The sequence below is a fragment of the Anthonomus grandis genome, chromosome 2 (genome assembly GCF_022605725.1).
Source record: "Anthonomus grandis grandis chromosome 2, icAntGran1.3, whole genome shotgun sequence".
Lineage (NCBI taxonomy): Eukaryota > Metazoa > Arthropoda > Insecta > Coleoptera > Curculionidae > Anthonomus > Anthonomus grandis.
In genome coordinates this window covers 6164414-6189117 of record NC_065547.1, presented here as the reverse complement: position 1 = coordinate 6189117, position 24704 = coordinate 6164414, and the positions used below count along the sequence as shown (strand labels likewise).

The 24704-nt window shown below is 31.5% G+C and overlaps 1 protein-coding gene and 1 long non-coding RNA gene across 4 annotated transcripts in view; both read right to left on the bottom strand.

Moving 5' to 3' along the window:
• LOC126750284 (titin) overlaps window positions 1-24704 on the bottom strand; it is a 1176889-nt gene that overhangs the window by 1122401 nt on the left and 29784 nt on the right. The window lies entirely within an intron of this gene.
• Window positions 6812-8225, bottom strand: LOC126750285 (uncharacterized). Its single transcript, XR_007665663.1, has 3 exons — window positions 7648-8225; window positions 7386-7446; window positions 6812-7329 (listed from the first exon to the last, which is right to left on the bottom strand). It is a non-coding gene; the product is annotated as an uncharacterized LOC126750285 (long non-coding RNA).

Genomic DNA, 24704 nt, shown 5'->3' with positions numbered 1-24704 from the left:
GGAAAAATGTAAAAAAAAATCTTGGAATTTAGTTTTTCTGATCTTCCAAACAGTAAAAAACAAATTTGATTAAAATCAATTGAAAATCAATCGGAAAAGATGGTCAACCAATTTTCTGAAAATAATTTTCCTTTTCCAGGCAGTTGAGAATTTTTAAGGTAACATTAGCCCTATAAAATTATTTTAACTGCTTGAAATAATTTTCTCTTTTTTCTTCCTATAAAAAAAATATATTTTCTAAAAAAAAAATTATAAAATTCGGAAATACTTCGAAATCAACTGCTTAAAAATATTTTACTTCTTTCAGGCAGCCGAGGATGTTTAAAAAATATATATTGCTTTAGCCCTTATATCTGCAAAAAATTAAAAAAATTGAACTGCCTGGAATTAGTTTCTATTTTATTCTAACAATTCATAAAAATTTCTAAATAATAACAAAGAAATATACCAATTTTCATAATTAATTTTTTTCCAGGCAGTTGAGAGCTCTTAAGAAAACATGGCAGTTAAACAATAATTTTAGATGAAAAATTTTGCAAGATTTAAATGGACATATAGAGAATTATTACATCCAATTTGTTTTTTTTTGTCATAAAAATTTCATAAATATTTATACTATTTTGGCGCCCAACAAAAACTGTTAAAAATCATACGTGACATTCATAAATTTAAAATAAATGACGTTTCATTACTTAAAATTAAGCTGCTTTTCCTGTAGTTAATTACGTATATATTGATGAATTTTTCAAAAAATGGTTACATTGTATTTATTCGTAGAACTAGAATTTTGTATTAGAACGTTTATGAAGCAAAACTCTTAGTGATGCATTAGATTCTGGAAAAAAGCTTTTTTCTGGAAAAGTAGACGGAGGCCATAGTATGGTTCCCTCGACAACCTTCTCTGTTATATCCTTTCCAAAACTTTAGAAAAAATTATGGACCGACAAATTCTTGTTCCAGAATATCAGTGTGGGTTTCGTAACTGTGTGACCACATTATCTAAAGTGATGTACATGAGTCCTCAAATAAAGATATCAGGCAACCGTTTAAATTTCTTAGACCTTACGAAGTCATTTGATTTGATATACATTAAAATCATGAGATCGTTGTTTAAATATACAAGATTTTTTGAATTTGAAATTGTTCTCTTAAATAGCAAAACATGCATAGCATCTTCATACCATTAAGTAGCCTTTGAGTTTTTTTTTTTAACTGTTAGTTAATGTTTGGCTTTACGGTCTGCATATGCAGCCACTACAAAAAAAATATCTGGAACTTAATTTTTCTAATTTCTCAAATAGTAAAAAAATAAATTTAATTCAAATTATCAAAATCGGTCAGGCAAAAAATGGTACATTCAGTGAACAGTATGTATAATCCTGACATCAATATATCCCCTTCTTCTTTTAGCTTTTCTATAAGAATTTCATCCTCATTCGGTGCATTATTATTCTTCATATGATTTAGAGCATATCTAGTCTATCTTCAATTATTTCCAAGATTTTTTTCTTTAGCTTCTCTGGTGTTTAGGCCTTTGAAGTACATAAATAATTATAAAAAATGTTCGGTTATTCGTAGGATTTTTATCCTTTATTTCATTTCCCATTTGATCCTTCAGGGCTGCTATCTGGTTTTAACAGTTGACTTCTAAGGCCTTTATTTTTCTTACCAACCTTTTTATAAAATTCTTAGTTCTTCAAATTTTTCCTTCTTTAGTAGTAGTCTCTTTTTTCAATACTGTTCATTGTTTCATCCCTAAGTTTGCACGTTTTTACTCTGCTATTTCTCTTGCTGTTGTATTCAGTATGGATGTTAGTACTTTGCTCCGTTACTTTTTTCGTGTAATATTTCCTTTATACACGAAAAAAATTTTACACTATTTTGGCGCCCAACAAAAATTTGCTAAAAAAATCATTCTCATATTTAATCGTTCATGACATTAAAGAATTTAAAATAAATGACTCTGCATTGGCGGAATTTTATTAAAATTAAGCTGCTTCTCCTTTAATCACTTTCGGGTACATTAATAAATTTTTTGAAAATGTTTAAGTTGTATTTAATAATTGCCAATAAAAATACATTTATGTCTTCCTATGCGACTAACTTATTTTAAAGGGCTTCAAATGTTAACACAATTTATCATATTCGGTCGCTTCTCCTATTTTCTACCACATCCTTTATCTTCCGCTTGTTTCTTGTTGGATATGTTCTTTCGTCAGAACAAAGGTTTACAAATCGTTAAATTATTAGTAATAATTTTTAACACCTCAACAGAATTTGGAAAAACTTGTCTAAGGGATATTCCTGAAGATCTGTATATTATGGCCTATTTATCACCTTGTATTTTTTTTTGTTACACAATCTAAGACTTTTTTCTTTTTAAATAACGCAAAGTTTAATTTATTCAATTACTGCTTTAATTATTATTAAAATCATCTAGCACTGAAAAGTATTTTGACACATAATCTGTTTAAGAAAACTGTTGTAGATCAATATACGTCAGTTAAATGACAGTACTTTGATAGCTGAGCATTAGAACTTGAAAAAAAGGAAATTATTACAAAATTTGTTAAATGATGACTACGATTAAAATTTTTAATGATGCAGTGCTTCTTTTCCTAAATTTATCTAATTATAGTAAAAAAAATTTTATTACATTTCTATCAATCAATCTTATAAACTGTTAATATTTGAGAATTCTCAAAAAAAGGTGTCTAAAAAATAGGTCATGGCTTTTATAGGAAAGAAATAAAATAAATAAAAAAATGGCAAACTACGATTGAGCAATGTCAATCCTGCAGTGCCTAAATGGAGGTGTAAATTACGAAACTTGAGAAAAACCCCAGAAGTAACCACCTGATTGTTTACAAATGAATTTTGACAACGGCGGCGTTCAAAGTTACCATCGCAGAGCACCGAGCGAACCCGAACGGGTTGCGTCGGGTTCCGACCGTAACCGAACTAAACCGACAAATGTGAAGACATCTTAACCAGAACTGATCTGAGAGCTCCTTCAAGAAGAAGCGATCAAGCTCGGTTGTGTCAACACAAACACGCACCTCCGAAAATCTCTTCTTTATAGCGGTATTTGTGATACAAGATGTAGGAGAGTGACGGCAATATGTTGACTGGGTTTACTGTGAAGCGACATCTAATATGTGTTGACCATGTTCAGTAGCTTCTTAGGAGAGATCAATAGTTTGAGAGTGGTGGCGCCATCCGTTTGATTTACTCAATACCAAGGAATCGTCTACTATACCATATAGTAGACGATTGACAGATTTAAAGGTTTGAAATTTAAATTTTTACGCGTAAATCTCAGTGATATTTTCACTAACTAATGAGTCATACGAAAAATCCGGTATGTACTAGTTTCTTTTAGGAGAGATCAACAGTTTCAAAGCGCCATCTGCTTGATGTCTTTAGGCCTGAGGAAATTATATAGTAGACGATTAACTAGGATTCTACCTCTTTCAATATGGTCCTTAATCCGTAGAAAGGCAGCAAATTTCCTTTTTTTTATTGTAAATCTCAGAGGCGTTTTTTTTACTGACTAGGAAGTTATACAAAGAATGTGGTATTTAGTAGATTTTACGAGGAACAATCAAAACTTTTAAATCAGTGGCGCCATCTGTTCGCAGTATTTAGACCTAAAAGCATTGTATGGTAGACAATGGACAGGTTTCTATCTCCATGGTTCTTAATCCGTAAAAGGCGGCAAATATGAATTTTTTCTAGTAAATCTCACTGGCATTTTTACTTACTATATTTATTTATACTTTACAGATTATATTACACTGGTTATCTAATCCTGTTACAAACTACAATCCTAAATCTAAATCATTTCACCGAACTATAAACTAATTACATTTCTCTTAAAATAATTTTTAGTTGGGAGAAAGTAATGTTAAATAAATCTATGTTATCCTTTATTTTATTATAAAGGTTACACATAAGAAAAAGACGCCTTACTAAGGAGTCACACAAAGAATGTGGTATATAGTAGGTTCTATGAAAAGCAATCGAATCTTTTAAAGCAGTGGTGCCATCTGTTTGTAGTGTTCAAGACTAAGAAAATTGTCTAGTAGACGATAGATACATTTTTACCTTCTTTCGTATCTTCTTAATTTGTATAAGAGCGCCAAGTTTGAATTTGTGCTGTTGCATTTTGAGTTACTAAAAAGTCATACCAAGAAAGTGATGTACAAAAATCGGAAGAGTGACGGTAGTCAATATGTTGACTATATTTGCTGTAAAGCGACATCTACCTTGCGTCGACTATATGCTGCTCAGTAGCTTCTTTTAGGAGAGATTAATAGTTTCGATAATAAACAGCGGTGGTGTCATATGTTTAATATGCTTAGGACTAAGAAAATTTTTAGTAGACCAGTGTCGGATGTCTATATTCTTCCATGGTCCTTAACCCGTAAAAGGCGGAAAATATGAATTTTTTCTTTGAAATCTCATAGGCATTTTCACCTACCAAAAAGTCATGCAAAGAATGTGGTATCCAGTAAGTTCTATGAAAAGCAAGCGATACTTTTAAAACAATGGCGTCATCTATTTGCAGTGTTTAAGACCAGGAAAATAATATAGTAAACATATGGCAGGTTTCTACTTTCTTCCATGATCATTATCCCGTAGATGGGAGGCAATTTTGAATATTTCATTGTAAATCTCAGGGGCATTTTTACTTACTAAGAAGTCATAAAGAGAATGTGATATTCAGTGCCTTTAGAGATGCAATCGACACTTTTAAAGTAGTGTTCACGACTAAGAAAATTGTATAGTCAACGACTGACAGGAAGAAGGTAGAAACATTTTCTTCCGTGGTCCTTAATTTAAACACCGGCGACAAATTTCGCATTTTTCCTTGTCAATCTCAGGAAAATTTTTATTTACTAAAATGTCATTTAAAGAATGTGGTATTCCGTGGTCTTTTATCCATAAAAGAGCGGCAAATTTCAATTTTGCTTATAAATCTCGTTGGCATTTTCATTTACTGAGAAGTCATACAAGGAATGTTGAATTCAGTAGTTTCTATTTTAGGAGCGACTGATACTAAAACAGTGGCGCCATTCGTGTGCCGTCCAGAAACTAACAATATCATCATGGCAGCTTCCTATTTTCCCGAAAAAAAAAGAGCGGCAAATTTAAACTTACCATCACCGTTAAAAAAAAAATATTTTCTATGAAACTAAAGCAAAAAGCTGAAAAACAAGGGACACGCGTGCGTATTTTTTTCCCCAACGGACCGCAAATTAAACGTACCGAAATGAACAATAACGGCCATATGAAATTTAATCCACCCATATTGAGAGAGGATAGGGTTTAAACACGAGCACGATTTTCTCCATACATAAATTTTCCTTTATGCTGTCAAAATAAAACTGTGTTTCGTTCGTTTCTGTGAGCTAATCCGCCCGAAATAAACTTTTATATCCGCAGAGAGAATATTTATAAATACCGCGAACATTATGTGGAAATTGGATGATAAATTGAATATTGGATATTATGTAATTGAATCTTGAGACGCTTTTACGTTTTGTTAAAAAGTGTTGAAACAAACGAACTAAAGAGGATCTGAATCTAAAGTAGATCCGTATTTAAAACAATCAAAAAATCTAAAAGAAGAGGAAGAAAAAGAAAAAGAGGAAGGATTTTTTTTATTATTCCAGGCTTTTGAAAGACCTGGAAGGAGTAACCATTTGAAGCTATTTAACGCAGAATACTTTCTGGCATAATAAACGGGAAGAGCGAGAATACTGGGGACTTTCAGTTTTTTTAGGCCTTTATTATTATTCGGGAAAAATTGATTTACAAATTGGACATAAACCTGAAAGAAAACAATTCTGAGGTATTAAATACAAATAAAATCAGTCCTAGAAAATCTAAAAAATCACTTGTTCTTCCAGAAATTAAAAGCAAATAAATGTGAAAAAATCGCATAAATAATTTTACTATATAATGACCTGAAATCGGATTTTGATTTTTAGAACATATAGACTAGGGCTTAGTTGATTTTTGGACAAACCAAAGCAATATTATAGATTGCAGTTGAAATATTGTGATGATGAAAAGTTATATCTAAATACCTTTACTCAAATTACTTGAAAATAATTGATCTTGCAAAGATTTAATGCAAAGTGTTGTCACTTGGTTGTTGAGACAACCGCAGAGGTACATTCAGATCTCTCAACACATCGATATTTAAAATTCTATACTTATGAATGTCTGATGGTTTACCACAAAAACCGAAATAATCGAGAGTTACCACCAATTCAGTATCAAATGTTTATGACTAAATACGGTAACTGAAAAAGATCCTACACTGAAAAAAATATTTTGTGAATTTACAATAAATCTACTGCTTTTAGTGTGACCATTATATTTGTTGTAAAATCGCAAAATATTTGTAATCAATAATTATTCACAAAATATTTGTAATTCAGATTTCCCTTTTAATTGTGAATTTACTTAATCTTTGTAACTAAGAAATACATACTTTTGTGAAATTACAATTTAATATTTCAAATTTTTAGTAATTTTTATTTGTGAAATAACACTTTTTCTTGTAATACCACGTTGTAAATGTAAAAAATGCTCTGGTAAAATTACATGGGAATAATTGTATTTTTTTACTAGCTACAGTTTTTTGTTTAGTATGTTAGATAAATTAAATAAAAGACTAAAGTGGCAATTTAAAAAAATACGAAGGATTTATTTTTTCAAAACTCAATGGAAATTCAATAAACTCAGTAGGAACATAACAAAACTACATGGTAAGTTTTCAAAAAAAAAAAGAAAAATAACAAGTATATTTGAAACTTAAACTCTTCAATATACAAACAAAAACATAAACTCTTAAAACTCTTGAAGTAGCCAAGAACTTTGACATAGTCAATATACATTTTGGGGCCCCATATAATATCAAATATGTTAATATCGGCACCTACTTACAAGCTAAATCTCACAAAAAAAAACCTTTAAGGTTGGAACAAATTCATTTAACATTTATGGACTCAAAAAAAATTATATAATAATTTATAAATAATTATTTCATAAAATAATAATTTATTATTCTATCCTGGCTAACTTCGTTAAATATGAAATAACTTTTCTTTTCGAAAGATTTTGTTTTTTCGATTTGGTTCCTGCTTTGGGGTGTATTTTTGAAATATATCTTTGAAGGAACTCCAAAATACAGGATGCTTCTTTGGGATATTCCAAAATAAAGAGCAATTAAGCAATGCAATGCTCCTCCAAATGAGTCACATTTTTCCGTAACAGGTTCTTGTTCTAGGTATATTTTTATAGTATTGTTAGAGCCTACAAATAAAAAAAAAATACTTATAATCTTTTTTCAAAAAAAAATTTTTACTTACCACCACATAATACAATGCATGGTTCCATACCAAGCTCAAGAGAAGATTCATCGGTAATGTCCTGGGATAAAATAAGTACATATAATATTTAATCTTATGACAAAAGTTTATTTATATTATTTAGTTTATTTTTTGTTATTAAAATTATAGTTATTTTGCATCAAATGGCATTAAAAATAGCTTTTTAATACCGTTTAAGAAGTATATATATAAAATGAATATTGGTAAATATAAATATAAATCATTAACATTATTAGTTTACAAGTTTTCTATTACAAGTTTATATAACCTTTACTTGCTGAAAATCTATAATAAATGCATACTAATAGGTAATAAGACATTTTCATAAAGGACCACGCACAGATTATATGGAAATTGGCAACCTGACCAGTCAGGCAATTTGACAAGTAATCATTGTTAACAGGTATTAATGTAAATATTTAACTTACCTGATACTTATAGGCACGAAGAAATAGTAAAGTTAAACAGAAGGACTAGCACAAAATTCTTTATTACCTGTCGTAAGTCGAAAATAATAACTGAGTCGTCATTTACGTTGAAAATTTCGGAATCGCTTGGGGACGCGTAAACACGCACTCTCATTGGCCGCGGTTTACATAGCCAAGGTAAATTTAAGAATTAAGGTATAAATTTACAAAAAACTTATAATTTTACATTATAATAGTAAAAATAATTACAAATATTATGTGATTTTATAATATGAATGTGATTTTGCAACTTCCTTCGGTAATTTTACAAATCTAATGTAATATTGCTTATAAGTTTCACAAAGTGATTTAAATTTACACAAGTTTTTTAGGAATTTTAGTAAATACTTGGTTTATTACAAAATATTTTAATTTTACTGAATAATTGTTGTAACACTACTGAAATTTCTGAAAACTTAAAAAGTAAATTTACAATCATTTTTTTCAGTGTATATATGCGTGCATAAAAATTGTTAAAGCCATGTCCAATTACTTTGTTTATTTCATTAGAATTCTTGAGCATTTTTGTTTTTACATTATATTGCTCTACACCCTTCTATTACTATTTTTCGACTCTTGATAGCTCCATAAAGAACTGATATAGCTAGAAATACATTTTCCATTCTGTAATTGAATTCGGCACTCAAGCGGAGTAGTCAACAATGCTTAATATTTGTTTATCTAATCCTTGGAAAATATAATATAAATATCTTTTTTAGTTTAAGGTAATATTATATAATTCAAAAACGATATTTGTCGAAATACCTGCAAGAAATGGAGAACTCGAGTTTCAATTGCCTGGAAAAAATTATTGAATTCAGTAATTTAGATTCTGATTTTGGCGTTATCCAGAGCCACTAAATACAAACATATTAAAATCTAAGCAAATCAATTACTTTACCAAAAGTTAAAGACAATATATTGTACAAAAATCCTAGGAACAGTTGTACAACATACTATTTATTAATCTAATGCTATAGCATTAACACTTTAAGAGCTAGAGTTTAACACTCACGATGATGATGACTGATGATGTTCTGAAGAGCATCATCAAAAGGTTAATATAAAGGTTATTATGAAAATTTAAAGAAAGTTGTTAATAAAAATATACAAGATGAAAAACGAGAGTTTTATGAAGGCAAAATTTGTAACTCTAGGAATAGAACAAGAATGCGAGATAGAACAAGATTCCATTGTTGCCATTACAGATAATAATAAAAAAAACCGCAGAGTTGTTTGATGACTATTTCGCCAATTAAGTAAAAAACAAATTAGATAATTCAAAATTAAGTAATAAAAATAATAATGTCCCAAAACAATATATAACAAATACTTTTTATTTTAAGCCTGTAAGCTTAGACGAAATCTTTTTGGTTGTAAAAGGTTTAAGAAATAAATTTTCCAAAGGACTTGACGAGGTCCCAGCAAAAATTTTAGAACAGTGTTGTGATTTAATTTTGCCACACCGGGCGTTATTAATGAACAATTCTGTGGCAGAGGGAGTATTTCCCACACAGTTGAAGTGTTCGAGAGTTATTCCGGTATTTAAAAAAGGTGATCCTAATAGAATTGAGAACTACAGATCCATTTGCATTTTAAGTAGCTTCTGCAAAATATTTTAAAAGCTTATGTATGATCGATTAGTATGGTTTCTTGATAAATATAATATTCTACATTCTTCGCAACATGGTTTTCGAAAAAATATGTCTATTGAAACAGCTTTTCTTGAATTAATTCAGTATGTCTAGGGTAATATTGAAAAAAGATTGAATGTAGTGGCTTTTCTGTTTGACCTATCTCGAGCTTTTGAAACGATCAATCCGATTTTTATTAAGCATAAATTAGAGAGATTAGGAGTGCGAGGTGCAGATTTTTGGTTTGAAATATAATGAGAGCTGCCGTGAAACATTTAAAAAATATAATATTGTAACGAAATTCGGGAACACACTTTTATTGTCAACGTCAAAAACACTAACCTAACTCGCCTTGACTGTCGTTTTGTTTCCAAGATAAAAACTGACTAAACAATTAAAACTGAATCAATTGTCACAAAGCGCGTCCTTTTTAAAACCCGATGGAACAGTTTCGAAATATTTAGAATTATCTTCATTGTTTTTGCCCAAAGAGACCAATAATTTTAGGAGAATACTGACAGTCAAAGCAAGCAAGTATACAAATTCTAGAAAATTAGAACTACAGGGATTAACAATAATATAACCTAAATAACCTAAATTGGGGCCAAAATGGGGCTCTCGAACAAGATGAACTACTTAAAAACTAAACACTATAGATAAAAATAATAAACCAAATGTAAGTAGAACCCTAAAGAAACCCTACGAATCAACTTTAACTACAGAATACTAATAAAATTGTACAAAAACTAGGAGAATAATTAACGTATTTACATTTTCATAATAATATTTTAACAATGCCCGGAATTTATATATTTAAATTATTATTATACATATTTAAAAATCAAGAACATTTCTCCAAAGTAAGTGATTTTAATAAATATAATGTTAGATGTAAGGATGCTCTTTATTTGCCAAAATTTAACTTTGTTTATTTTAAAAAGACCCTTATTCGTTGATATTTTAAAATATCAACGAATTTAGCAACATGCTAAAAGTCACCCCTGCCTAGTCAGTGTCTGTACTTTGTTTGGACTGTTTGTTGGTACTTTTGTGGTTATTATAGTTTCTAAGTTTTAGATGTGTTTAATTAGGTTTTTTTTTTGAATAGTTTTTTTCTTTTAAAGAAGTTAATTAGGATTATCAGTTTCTTTCTCCTGACTTGTCTTATTCTATTGTATATGTGTATCAAATGACCAAATAAATCAGTAATCAGAGCCTAGAAAATCTTCCTTCCAGAATTTGATGGTAAAAAAATTGTACAAACCAACTATAGAATAACGCTATACCTAATTTACATAAGGCTATTTTTATCGGTCCAAGTTTCGTTCACTACGAAAACACATTAAAAAAAAAACAGCACAAGTTTTTCGATCTGAAAAAATAAAACGTCAAAGGAAAAGAAAATATCCCGAGAAATATATATGACCAGTCAGTAGCTCGGTTAAATTTATATATACGCATTTATTATTTTAACGGTCCATACTATACGGCCAGTTAAATGTATAAAAACAATCACCTAAAAAGCGAAGAAGCTTTAGGACGTGATGTCACAGTTGATACAGTTCTTTTTCTGTAAAAAGAGGAACCCCCCTATTCCCCCGGTAACCCCCATATCCCTTTCTTAACCCCCGGGTTACGGACAAGTTAAGCCTCATGTTAGATTCATGAACAGTTGAGAAAATGACAAACGTTACGCTCGTCCCATTTCACGTTCTCTCAAACTCATATCTCTTTCTCTTTTCCAAGATAAATTCAGTTATTGGTTTTGGGGTTATTTTCTTTGTTTATTTTGCACTTTTTTTAAGTAAATAACCAATAAGGCAGTTTTATTGTAGTTTTAAGGACGATTCTGTCGCATTATAAATCGTAGTAAACGTTAGAAAAAGAAACTGTTTTGCAAGGACTGAATTTGATGGGAAAAGTGATTTATTCAGATGGATGACACTGAGATTTACAAGCCAAAATTCAAATTTGCCGCCCTGCTACTAACCTGTCAGTCGTCCACTATAAATATTTCTTAGTCCTAAACACTGTAAATAGATGCCGCCACTGTTTTAAAATGGTCGATTGCTTTTCATAGAAGAGACTGAATACCACATTACCTGCATGACGGTAGAAATGATTCATCAAAAATACAAGAGTACTATAATAAGCCCAACATATATTCAACGAGACTTAATACTACCAATCTATGGACCCTAAAGAGTACCATTATACTTAATAATTATATATGGGGGTATTAAAATGTATAATCACTTGGCCCTGAAATGTAAAGTCATGAGTAGTAGCAAGCAGTTTAGATGTTCTGTGAAAGGTTTATTAATTAAAAAAAAGTATTATTGCCTAGAGAAGTTTTGTAGGTCTTAAATATTTGATATAGATATTGTATTTTTTTTATTTTATCAATTCTTTCAACCTACCTGCATTTTAAATTTTATATATAATTGTCCATTATTAATATTTTTTTTGGTTGACGTATTGTTACTTTGCACCATACATTTTTTTGTAGTCACTTTTGTTTCTTTTTTACTATATCATTATTTCTTCTGTATTATGATATTTTTTACTTTCTTTATAACTTAATGTTAAAAAAAAGCAATTAAGCATATTTGATTGATTCGACTTGTTAGTAAGTAAAAATACCACTGAGATTTACGAGCAATAATTTAAATTTTTTGCCCTTATACTAATTAAGGACCATGGAAGAAGGTAGAAACCTGTCAATTTCTACTACACAAGTTTCTTAGTTTTGAACATATCACATCAGATGGTGCCACTACTCTCAAACTATGGATCTCTCCTAATAGAAGCTACTGAATACCACATTCTTTATGTGACTTCTTTGTAAGTAAAAATGCCGCATAAGCAAAAATTTAAATTTGCCGCCCTTTCACAGATTAACGATTTTGGAGAAGGTAGAAACCTGCCAATCGTCTACTATACAATTTTCTTAGTCTTGAACACTGTGAACAGGTGGCACCACTGTTTTAAAAGTGTTGATTGCTCCTCGTAAAATCTACTAAATACCACATTCTTTGTATAACTTCTTAGTAAGTAAAAATGCCTCTGAGATTTATAATGAAAAAACAAATTTGCTGCCTTTCTACGGATTATGCACCATATTGAAGGAGGTAGAATCCTGTCAATCGTCTACTATACAATTTTCTTAGTGCTAAAGACCTCAAGCAGATGGCGCTTTTAAACTGTTGATCTCTCCTAATAGAAACTACTGCATACCTCATTTTTTGTATGACTTCTTAGTTAGTGAAAATATCACTGAGATTTACGTGCAAAAATTCAAATTTCAAACCTTTGAATCTGTAAATCGTCTACTAAACAATTTCCTTGGTCCTGAATAAATCAAACAGATGGCGCCACCGCTCTCAAACTATTGATCTCTCCTAAGAAGCTACTGAACATGGTCAACACATGTTAGATGTCGCTTCACAGTAAACCCAGTCAACATATTGCCGTCACTCTCCCACATCGTCTATCACAAATACCGCCATAAAGAAGAGGCTTTCGGAGGTGCGTGTTTGTGTTGACACAACCGAGCTTGATCGCTTCTTCTTTGAAGGAGCTCTCAGATCAGTTCTGGTTAAGATGTCTTCACATTTGTCGGTTTAGTTCGGTTACGGTCGGAACCCGACGCACCCGTTCGGGTTCGCTCGGTGCTCTGCGATGGTAACTTTGAACGCCGCCGTTGTCAAAATTCATTTGTAAACAATCAGGTGGTTACTTCTGGGGTTTTTCTCAAGTTTCGTAATTTACACCTCCATTTAGGCACTGCAGGATTGATATTGTTCAGTCGTAGTTTGCCATTTTTTTATTTCTATAATTCACAAATCACACGTCTTTAATAACGCTTTTTTGAAAAAATTTCTCAAAAGTCATCTAGTGCCATTGGGGTAGATGAATATAAGGGATATAAAATATATATTAAATAAAATAACATTTTGTGCTAATCCATTATTATACTCTACGTCTTTTTTCCGTAGGACCCAAGTGCCTCTAAATTATTATTTATTCAAAAGTACTATAAATATGGGGTGAGTCTTTTTTTTCGACATGGGACAAAATGAGAAAACAGGTCGGTTTTACAAAAAATAAATCGACACCTCCTCCATTGCCTCAAATACAATAGAGCCGTAAAGTTCGGCACATTGTTTAAGGGTCAATGAAGTTTTTTACCTATTAGCAGGTATGGCTCTTACAGTTTTTCTTATTAAGTTAAATAATTTTGTATTGGGATAAATTTAGATAATTGATTTTTTTCTATTATGGATAACTAAAAATGCTTCGATCATCCTCCACTAAATTTATTTAAAAATCAATAATCCTACATGTTTCGGACATATACCATGTCCATCATCAGGGATACAAATTGATGGTTTTCCTCATATTAAAGATATAGTGCCTCCTCCGGCAAGGTTAAAAAAAACTCTTTTTTTTTAAATAACAATTATCGGACTGTTGTAATCATATGATTTTAATTTTTGTGAAGATCTAGTTTTAGTCCCATGTTCTCATGCATCTTAATATTCCACTTACCACCCTGTAGCTCAAAATCTAAAAGGTTTAGGACCTATGTTTATAGGAACTTTTTTGCGAATTTTTGTCCAAAGAACACGTTCCTGAATTTTGTCGCAATATATAAAAAACCCTGTATAAATTTGTGTATCGTCACAGTATTGAGCCCTACGACAGTTTCGAATTTTATTTTATTTGATTATCGTTTTGCCAAAATGCTTCTTTACTTTCCAGGAATCCCAATAATATTTATTCCCAGTAATATTTTTTCCGAGTACACAGTTCAAACTCAGATCTTCTCTCTTTTTTTTTAGACAGTTAAGATGCAAGTTTTTTACCTTTATATTTTATTTCCATAATAGACAGTTCTCCCGTATAATAATTACCCTAAAACCGTTTTCTCTCATTTCATTATTAAATTGTCTCCGACGGAAATTATAAGTCTGGAAAAAGGTTTCGGTGTGGAAATAGCCGTATTCCCCCATAGTGGTACGCCCTTATCCCCCAGACAGTTCAAATTAGTAAAATAAACGATAATATCAACTTTAGCCAATGAAAAGGTGTGCCTGCGCCCCCGGGGCAACTTATCCACCAAACACGATCCGCCCCTTTTAATCAACAGTTTTCCAAGGGCAAGTGAAAATTGTTTAGGAAATTATGCGGTAAATTGCCAGAGTGGAACTTAACTGTCATTCGTTACTCTGGAACCTTCTACGCGTTTATTATTGGCGAATTGACATCGGCGACGAGTTTACCATGCTTGGATAGAGGGTTTTCTTGTGGTAGGAAATTTTCAATTTGTGTGACTGGGTTCGTCATTTTTTTTTAACGGTTTTCCTGTTTAACTAGAGAAAATATGGGGAAAAATTAAAAAAAAAATGCTTTTATCATTGTTAGATAAATGCAATATTCAAAATACAAATTACGTCCTGAAAACCATTAAGAACGTTGAATTTTTTTTCCTATTATTTGTGACTTATGTTTGGCATGAAGAATTTCTCACAAATTAAAATGCTTGCAAAAAACAACATGAACAAATTCTTGTCTATCCAGGGCATTTTAAAAAAACTATTTTTTAGTTGATAACAACCATTTTAAAATACAACTTCTGGCAGAAATACCTGCAATAACAAGTTGCAATCCAATAAAAGATCGTTCCGATCCAGAAACGTTTATTACTATGAAATAAAATACAGTCAATATTGTTCCATAAAAGTCAATAAAAATGCCTTTAAATCAGTTATAAAAATAAACACCATTGATGTTCAACTTTATAAGCAGACGGTGAATATAAAAGTGTTAACAAGCGCGAGGAATACGGCGATAAATATTTACGTTAAAGCCTTTATTCCTTTCTTCTCGACACATAAATGTTTTTCACCTAAATTCGAGTGTAATAATTAGAACGTGATAATAAAAACGATTTGCACAGGGTAATGGTGGAGGAGAAAAACAGCACAAAACAGCAGAAACGTTCGACAAAAACGGTCCATTTTTTATTGAGATTGCCCTTTTATTGATCATGGAGATAAAAAAAATGTTCTTCTCATTTGTGTTATGGCCCTTTAATGGCGCATCTCTTCCAACACAACACAAGGGGAACCGGATTTATGTCGAGTAGTTTTTATCTATCAGTGAGATCGTGTTAATATCAGAAAGGTTTATTTACAAAAAAGGTCGTTTGTGAATAAAAATTTACTAAAACTTTATTTTTAAGGCCATAATAGGACTGAAGAATTTTTTTTAAAATTTTCTCACCCCTAATGGATTGAATTATAGTATTAAAATATCATATCCATTTAAGTTATGCATAAAATTAAAAAATAATTGTATATAGATTTAAGTTTTTAATAAAATTAAATTTAAAAATAAAACTGATAAATTTACGGAAAGGAGAAAAAATACTTTTGTGTATGTTGATTAATTTTTAGGATTTTTTTAATTTATGGATAAAATTAAGTTTTTAGAATACTAGAAAATTTTTCATATGTCGGCTATACGTATTTTTCTAAGAATATTAAGATAAGGATTTGTTTTGATTAGTAATAGGCTTGGTATTAAGTTACTGTCACCGATAGGCGGTACGGCCATCCATAATATAAATAAAATAAAGGAGATGACTCAATATCTTTTAAGAGATATCGAGAGAATGGAACGAAGCCGGGAATGAATGCTTGGAGAAGCATAAGGGAAAGGAAAAGGCAGTCTTTTGAGAGAACTGATGATAGATAGACCGGCTTCGGATCACTAGTTCTTTTATTTTATTCGCGACGGTACTTTATACTGACGTAATTAAGTGTGTGTTTTCATGAATTACGAGTTTTACTTATAACGAACATGTCCGCCGAAAATAATAATACTGATTCTCCGACATCAGAAGTGGGATTAACCAGTCCACAATTGGCTGAAAATATCCTGACGAATCAGCCTAAAACGCTAACAAATATTCCAAATAGTCAAGTGAAGTTGCTACTTAGAAAAATGATTGAAATGCAGAGTAAAATCAAAAATTGCAGATCCGGAAGGCTGGTGCTGTTTGTTAAAATGCAAATGTTATTTGGCATTACGCTGGTGACTAGTTTATCATGTGCGTTAAAAGGAGATACAGCGGATTGGCTTATTCGTTCTAGACCTTTAGGTAAAACTTGGGCAGATATTCGCACAGAATTCTTACCGACATTTTCAAAACCAGTTGACATTATGGACATGTTCGAGGAAGCAGTTCTTGGACGTCAGAGTGTTCCTAGCAATACAACGCTTTTGGACGAAGGACTGCACGTTTTACGCCTAGCAATGCACTTAATAAAGTCTTGTGAAAACGAAGAGGCCTTAGCAACATTGTTTGCATGTCATGTCAGATCTGAATCGGTTCGTAAGCAGTTGCAGGCGAACATACCAAAAGATCTAAAGAGTTTTTGCGTTGCATTAAGGGGCTCTACAGGTAAGCGGCCGGCGCTATTTCCAACTGATCATCATATTAGTTCGAAGCGTCGTGCCCTTACTCAGCCAGACAAGAAGGAACAATCATCATTTCTGAGCAAGTGTCGTGTTTGCGGCAAAATTGGACATAAGGCTTCTCAGTGCAAATTGAATGTGGCTAGTGATCTGTAATCTGTGAATAGGCGAGTAGTGCACGATAGCAAGATCGCAAAGTCTGTTACGTGTTTTACTTGTGGAAAACCAGGGCATATTGCAACCAGTTGTCCTGATAAAGAGAAGCAAGCTTCTACTAGCAAACCTCGATATGAATAAAGGTGGGTCAACCTTGATTGAGGTGCAAGTATTGCCGCAAGGACAAATGAAAGCCAAAAATGGTAAGATTGTTCCTTTTCTTTTTGATTCAGGATCTGACTGATCTTTGATTAAACATAGTGTTTCAGTTTTGTCAAATGGAAAATATAGAGACTGTATGCTATCTCTAAAGGGTTTGAGCGGGAATGCTATATTGTGGAATTTACAATTTATAATATTAGATGAAATTCAAGATATTTTTCTTGAACTTGTTTTATGTGTAGTCCCTGATGAGTATGTTTCTTTTGACGTTATATTGGGCAGGGATTTAATAAGCCAAAACATCAGTGTTTGTTTTAGTAACAAGGGTTTAGTTTTGACTCGTGAAAAAAAAATGTTTTTATTTTCAAAAAAAAAAGTAAATTTAGAAAAAAATTGATACTGACGTTGAATTTTGTAAATAAAAAAAAACTTTTCGTGTACGTTGGGTTGCCTACCCACCTGCCGCAAAGGGTCCAATTTTAAAACAGCCCCATCTCCGAATGGGGGCTTTTCCGGACATGGGTTCCTATGCTCAAAATACTTGCCTATGGCGTCCCTACCTACCACCCTACAATTTTTGCCAAAGTTACCGTGGTCACCCTGTATACATGTGATACTTTCTACGGTGTTATATTTCAAATATTAGCTCTATTTAAGTTCATTGTAATGTGAACTTTATAATTTTTAATGTTAAACGAAAATCTTAAGAGGCTATTTTGTATTTTCTGTATCTTTCTTTCAGGATTTGATACTAAAGAATTACCTTAAACACTATCACCATAATCAAGAGAAGATAAAATCAATGTTCTATCTTACCATAACAATTTTTGTTTAAAGCATTTAATTCTTTATTAGTTTATACTGCACTGCCATTCTGCCTATATTTTTAAAGCAACATTAAAATATTTTTATTCTCAAAATCCCGCATATTTTTGAAAAACGCTGAAAGAGGTGTGCAGTGAAATTGTTTCTGGAATGTTTATAAAAATTTCCAAAATTTGATTTATTTAGCTAATGATTTTTGAGTTATGCGCATTCTATCAAATTTAAGAACGAAAATTATTTTTCTTGTAAATTTAATAATAATCTTATATAAAAAAAAAATATCTCAAAATATTAACAATTTTTTTTTAAATACTGAAATATGAGTCTAATGAAATAATCACAGGAATACGTATAGAAATTTTCATAATTTAATTTTTATTGGCTTTTGAAATATGAGGACTTTTGCAAAAAAAATTATCTTTCTAAAAAACTGTTTTGTCAAAATCTTGTTGATTTTTTGAATAACACCGCAATAGGTATGTACTTAAATTATTCCAGGGGCTTGTATGGACATTTTTGAAATTTAAATTTTTCTGGTTTTTGAGTTATGAACATCTTGTACATTTTTGAAATAAAAAATCGATTGTTTCAATTTTTTTTTCTCAAAACATAATTTGTTACAAAACGCTGAAAAAGGTGTCTAGTGAAATTATCCTTGGAATTTGTGAAGAAATTTTCAGGAATTTATTTCTACTGGTTTTTGAGATATGGACCTTTTGTTAAATTTTGAATCAACCTTTCAATCAATCCTTTCCAAAAATATTGTTTTTTTTTCAAAAACCTGTTTATTTATTTTACCGTTTTAATATTTTCATAGCTAACAAAGGAATTTTTAAAATAAAAATGTTTAAAATTATCAAATTTCTTGAAAATGAGTATTTATTTCTAAAACGCGGTTACTTAACTATACGACGAATTTGTTTTAATAAATTAAAGGTATTTTAACTGTCTATTAGAATATAAAAGGAAATATAGGGTGTTCTATTTGAAAAAAAATTAACTTTTCATCATTTAAATAATTGAATCATGCTATGAGAAGTTAATAAAGATGATCTCTTAAAGTGATGTTTAAAATTTGAGCTTTTTAGGAACTTAAATAGCTGAGAAATAAACATTTAGTTATCCCTTTGTCTTTAGCAAGAAACACGTAATTTTTCGTAAATACAAGAGAAACCAATATTTATGATTTATACAAAAGTGCTCAGATTTTTTGGGGAAAAAATTAATATATTTAAAAAATTCATAAAAATATTAAAAGAAAACTTTAGGGTGATTAAAATAAAGCTAAAAACTATAGAGTTCTCTTTTTATTCTAATGATATTCGCATTTAAAAATAGGAATCCGGCTCAAACGTCCACGTTGCAAGGCGTTTTTCGCAAATATCTCCGTCACTGTTAAATTTACAAAAACAAAATTTAAAAAAAGCATGTTTTATGATCTATAGAAAAATATTAAGACTTAAAAGTTTTTATTTTTTTAAGAAATTCATAAAAATAATTAAAGAATATTTTGATCAAGAGACAAAAAATGCATAAAAAATTATGGAAATTCAAAATAGTTCTCTTAAACTCTTCCATTTTAAGTAGAATTGTATCCGGGTTCCTGGACCTTATCTAAATACGCCTCTAAACTAAGCTAAACCGTAAAAGCAAGCTCCAAAACCGCTAAAGATAGTTATAGAAAAGTATGATAAAAAAAGACTCAAAATGAAGCAGGGAATTAAAATATCCAAAAATATAGAGGGTATTTTATTTATAAAATTAAAGGTATAGATAAGCGGTAACGCTGCAGTGTGAAAATATTTTAGACCGATAAAGCATTGTCTGTTAAGATGATTACGGGGCTACTTTGTGCAGGTTTTGAGGCATTATTGATTCTAGGCGCTGCATTTATAATCGAATCAACTTGAAAAAAATCAAGAGTAACAATACGGGTCATACTTACAACTTGCCTTAAAATAGGGTTTTTACAATAAACCGTTTTCGAAAAAAAAATTAAAAAGATGGGTGCCAAAGTAGCCCCGTGTTTGGGGTTACATTGGCACCCAAACGGAAATGTGAATAAACATAATGTAGGCCCATCCTGGGGTTACTTTGACACCAAATTCGGCTTTTTTTTTAGTTTTTAAATAAAACATTCAATATTTTTAATGAAATTTCTATATTCTTAAATGAAATAAACAAAACACTTAAAAACTAGAAAAAATATTTTTCTAATATTTGGCACAGTAAAAGAAAGGAACTAAATCAAAATAACATAAATACTAATCATCTTTACATGCCTCACAGGTATAATATTTTTCTTTGGATCCCTCGTTACAAATACCACAGATCCATTTAAAACAACCATTGCATAGAATCCAGTCTGGTCCAGTATAACCAGACCAATAAACAGCACATATTCCGCATTCGTCTTCATTGTGGGTACTTGAGGATGATGGTAGATTGACATCTTGTTCCTCTTTAGTTTCTACACAATCGACTTCTTTGCCGGGAATAATTTTTCGTCCCCGCTTTTGTTTAGGATTAGTGCGAACCCTAAACGAAAGAAGTTAGTGCGGTACACGTGGACAATCAACCACGTGTCTCCTGAAGAAACTCTAATAAACTATCATTCAAAATACCACTCGTAGATGCATCAATTGGAGTTTTTGCCAATTTGGATAAAGGCTGCTGCGGATCATATGGACAAATTCCGGTGGCAGGAAATCCTGATTTTAAATTGTCTTCTACTCTTTCCTGTAGAGATCTTCACAAGCGATCCAGAAGATTCGGAAAGTGTTCTTTAGGCAAAGTGCCTTTTACGCGACCAGTTTTTCTCCAATCGTCTAAAATAGCCCTCCATTTCTTTTTCATGGGAGCAAAGAAAGCCACGTCCAAAGGCTGCATAAAGTGAGTTGAATTGGGGGGTAAAGGAGCCATATAAATATTATTTTTTTTAGCAGCCTTTACCACGGTTGGAGAAAAATGTGAGGCTAGGTTATCACCTAAAAGAACAACTAATTCACCATTACAATTTTCTTTGACGTGGGGCAACAACAGTTTAAAAAAACATACCTTGATGAGATTCATATCGAAGCATCCACTGCTGTTACCTATCATAAACTGCCCCTAGAGGGCCACCAATAGTCCAACTTTCGTAAATGTTATTGGCTTTATAGACTACCATTGGTGGTAGTAGGATCCCATTTGCGCTTCCGCAGACTATTATACTTATTGCTGAACGCGAATGTTCTTGAACCCTTTCAACCCTTTTAGTACCCCTACGAACTAAATCTTTTTTGGCCCCGGGATCGTCTGTGAAATTAGTTAAACACTCATCATAATTAAACACTTGTTTCGCAGAAATGGACTCCAGAACAGGTTTAATGTTATCGAAAAACTCCATTATATCGGCGCGCCCAACCGAAGCACGTGCACGCTTAATATTAGATGCCAATCGAATAATATTATTTCTGGTAATAAATTTTTCGATAAAGTCGGGTCCTGGTCTATTGTTGGGCCATCCAGGAATATTTCTGCCTTGTTTTGTAACATATTTTTGCACGATTTCTCTGGCGTCACTAACAGTAACGGGAAAACCCCAATCCTGTACCTGGTTGATGGTCTCTGAAATTAGCCTCTTCTCCTGTTGGGTAAGGATGGTGGGGTGACTTACACGACCCTCATGTTTCGCAAACAGCCTATTCTGAAGAGTGCCTCTAGGTATTTTCCATGTTTTGGAAGCTCGTACTTGTGACATCCTCCCATCCCTAACAGCTTGCAATGCATTCGCTAAATCTTGTTCCGTGTAGTTTTTATAGGGTCTCGATCCAGGCAACCTACTATAATTTCGCACCATATTTCGCGCCACGGAACTTACCTACCTGTCTGAACAACCCTCGGACACTGAATATTAAAACTAAACAAACAAGCCTAATATAAACAAAGGCGCGCACGCTCTGCCAAAGTTACCCCGTGTGCCAAAGTAGCCCCGTTTTACGGTACGTTTTCTATATACAACTAACGTACCATCGTCCTGTAGAACATAACCATCATTCGATACAAATTTTCAATTAGAACAAAAAATAACGGCATAAGACGATTAAATTTGTCTTAGGAACTAATTGAATAAAAATTTCATTTTATCACGCGAATTTTCAGGCACACTTTCCGGTTTCTATAAGAGCTCCGTGGGGCAAAAATATCACAAAACTTTTCGACCCGGTCTCCTCTAATTGCCCTTTTAAACATACATAATGGCGTTAGGACCGTCCTAAAGACACACTCTCGATAAAATAAACTTTTCCCGGCTTGGAAAACCCGAACTTTTCCTCCGCTCTGTTATTAGCGAGGTTCTAGCACCCGCCCGAGGTAGTTTCTTTACAATATACTTTTATAAATAAACCATAACACAATGTAGGATCATGTTTTTTAACGGTCCTAAAGAAAAATCAACATAATTAACCCAATTATGGCGATAACCGTAAAGCGATATCAGCAAAAGGGTCTCCATAACTATAACTGCATATAAGACCCCCGGTTAGCAGGGAAGTTAAAGCTAATTTGGGAGAGCTCCAATTTCAATAAGTTTCCCGGAAACACGATTAGAGCGATGTAGCCGGGACCGCTCCATGGACGGTTTTAATATTTCCCTGGGTAAATACTTCTTGACTGTTTATTTTTTATCTGATTTTGTTTAATTAAAATTTCCTGCGATTGTTGAAATTTTCAGAGAGGGGCCAGTTTAATTGATGCTTTTCGAGGGAATATTGTAGGACTTTACAATTATTATTCCACTTAATGTTTTATTTTTTTAGTAGAAGCTTTAGCTGGATCGTTCTTGGCAGTATTTGGAAATGTCCGCTTATGGAATTATAAGTTTGGAATTAAAGTTAGTTTTATTTAAATTCTGATTTTTTCATTGTTTTATTTTTTTTTTTAATTATTGAAAATGAGTGCCTCGTTGATGAAGATCTTTTTTAATTTTGAAGAGAATATGTGTATATAGATTTCCAAGTGGGGAAGTCTCTAACTCTAAGAAAACATGTATGTAGATCATTTAGTTAAATGTATTATGCGTTTCGGCTGTGTAAATAGACATCATCAGATACAGAACATCGCGAAGAACATACACGTTTAACAAATAAAACTCCCATTACAAATAAAATACCGATTATCGGGAGTCAAAACAATAATAAATAAAGGAAAAGAGTTTGATGATTTTGGGAGCAGAATTGTTTTTATCAAAATGTGACATTCATCGTTAGTCTAATATATAGAAAAAGTGCTAAAAATTAGTACATTTAAAAAAAAAGTTTTATTAGGTACTGTAAGATATAAATCTGTTCTATCGACATTTTAAACTCAACGTTCAATTAAATTAAAAAAAGATTTATTTGCCAAAGAAAAAAAAAACAAAATACAAAATGTCAATTACGACATTTACAAAGTTAATTTCCTGGCAAATAGGTACATACCTATGCATCTTGATTTCAACAGAACCTATACATAAACCTATTTTAAATAAAAAGGACTTATGCGATGCATTAGAAAACATATTTTAATTTGAACACACTTTCTCTTACTTTTTTCAATTTAAAAAAAAAACACAATGTGGATGCTTAAGACAAGGGTAGGGCACAGAACAGAAGAGGAAGAAGCAAAAAAACTAATGTCAGATAGTGAAAAAAAACTATATTATATTACTTCAGGATATATAGTTAATTAACGCACAACAACCAACGGACACACTGCAAATTGTACTTCTATTATTATTCAATTGAAAATAAACTAAATCTAATAATAATATACTTATATCAAGGAACTATGAATGTATATCATGTATTATGTATTGATTTGAAATTCTAAAAGAAACCTTTTAATATATTTTTCTACTACCATGCGTAAAGTGTTCACTTTACACACTTTTCAGGGTTTATGAAGTTTTATGCAGTTTTAAGCACTAGTGCGTAAAACGTATTTTGACTTTTATTTAACATTTAATTTATAATTTGTCAAAAAATTTTTTGATGTTTTTTTCGGTATAGTAGGCCAGTTATAGGTAAATTATTATTCCACATTTAAATAGCTACAAAGCTGAAAGATCGCTGATATGCGGCAGTTATTCTACTTTACTGCGATTCTACTCTATGTTGGTCTACTCTACAGCGATTATAGTATTGTGGAAGTGACTACAAATATTAAATAGCTCTTTCACGTACGGTGGTTGCCCAGTTTTGATTATGCGATAAATGAAACAGTATAAATAATATTTCCGCCTTTATATTATATTTTTTATATTTAGATAAAATTGAAGATTTAGAAAAGAAGTTATGCGACTTCTGTATTTTAATAAGAAAACCTCATACAGGAATTTTGCAGGTTCTATTGTATTTATTGTTCTCGGTCGAAGATTTAACATGGCCCTAATTATTTGCTCTTAAACAATAAAAACCTTAATTGCAAAGTTCAAAGAGCTTTATTCAAGAGTCTTATAAAACTTTTTTGAAAAATGTACAGGTCAAAAGTTGTAACCAAAAAATAATCCCTAAAAAATCCAAGGGGTACCCCTGGGAAAATATTCATAT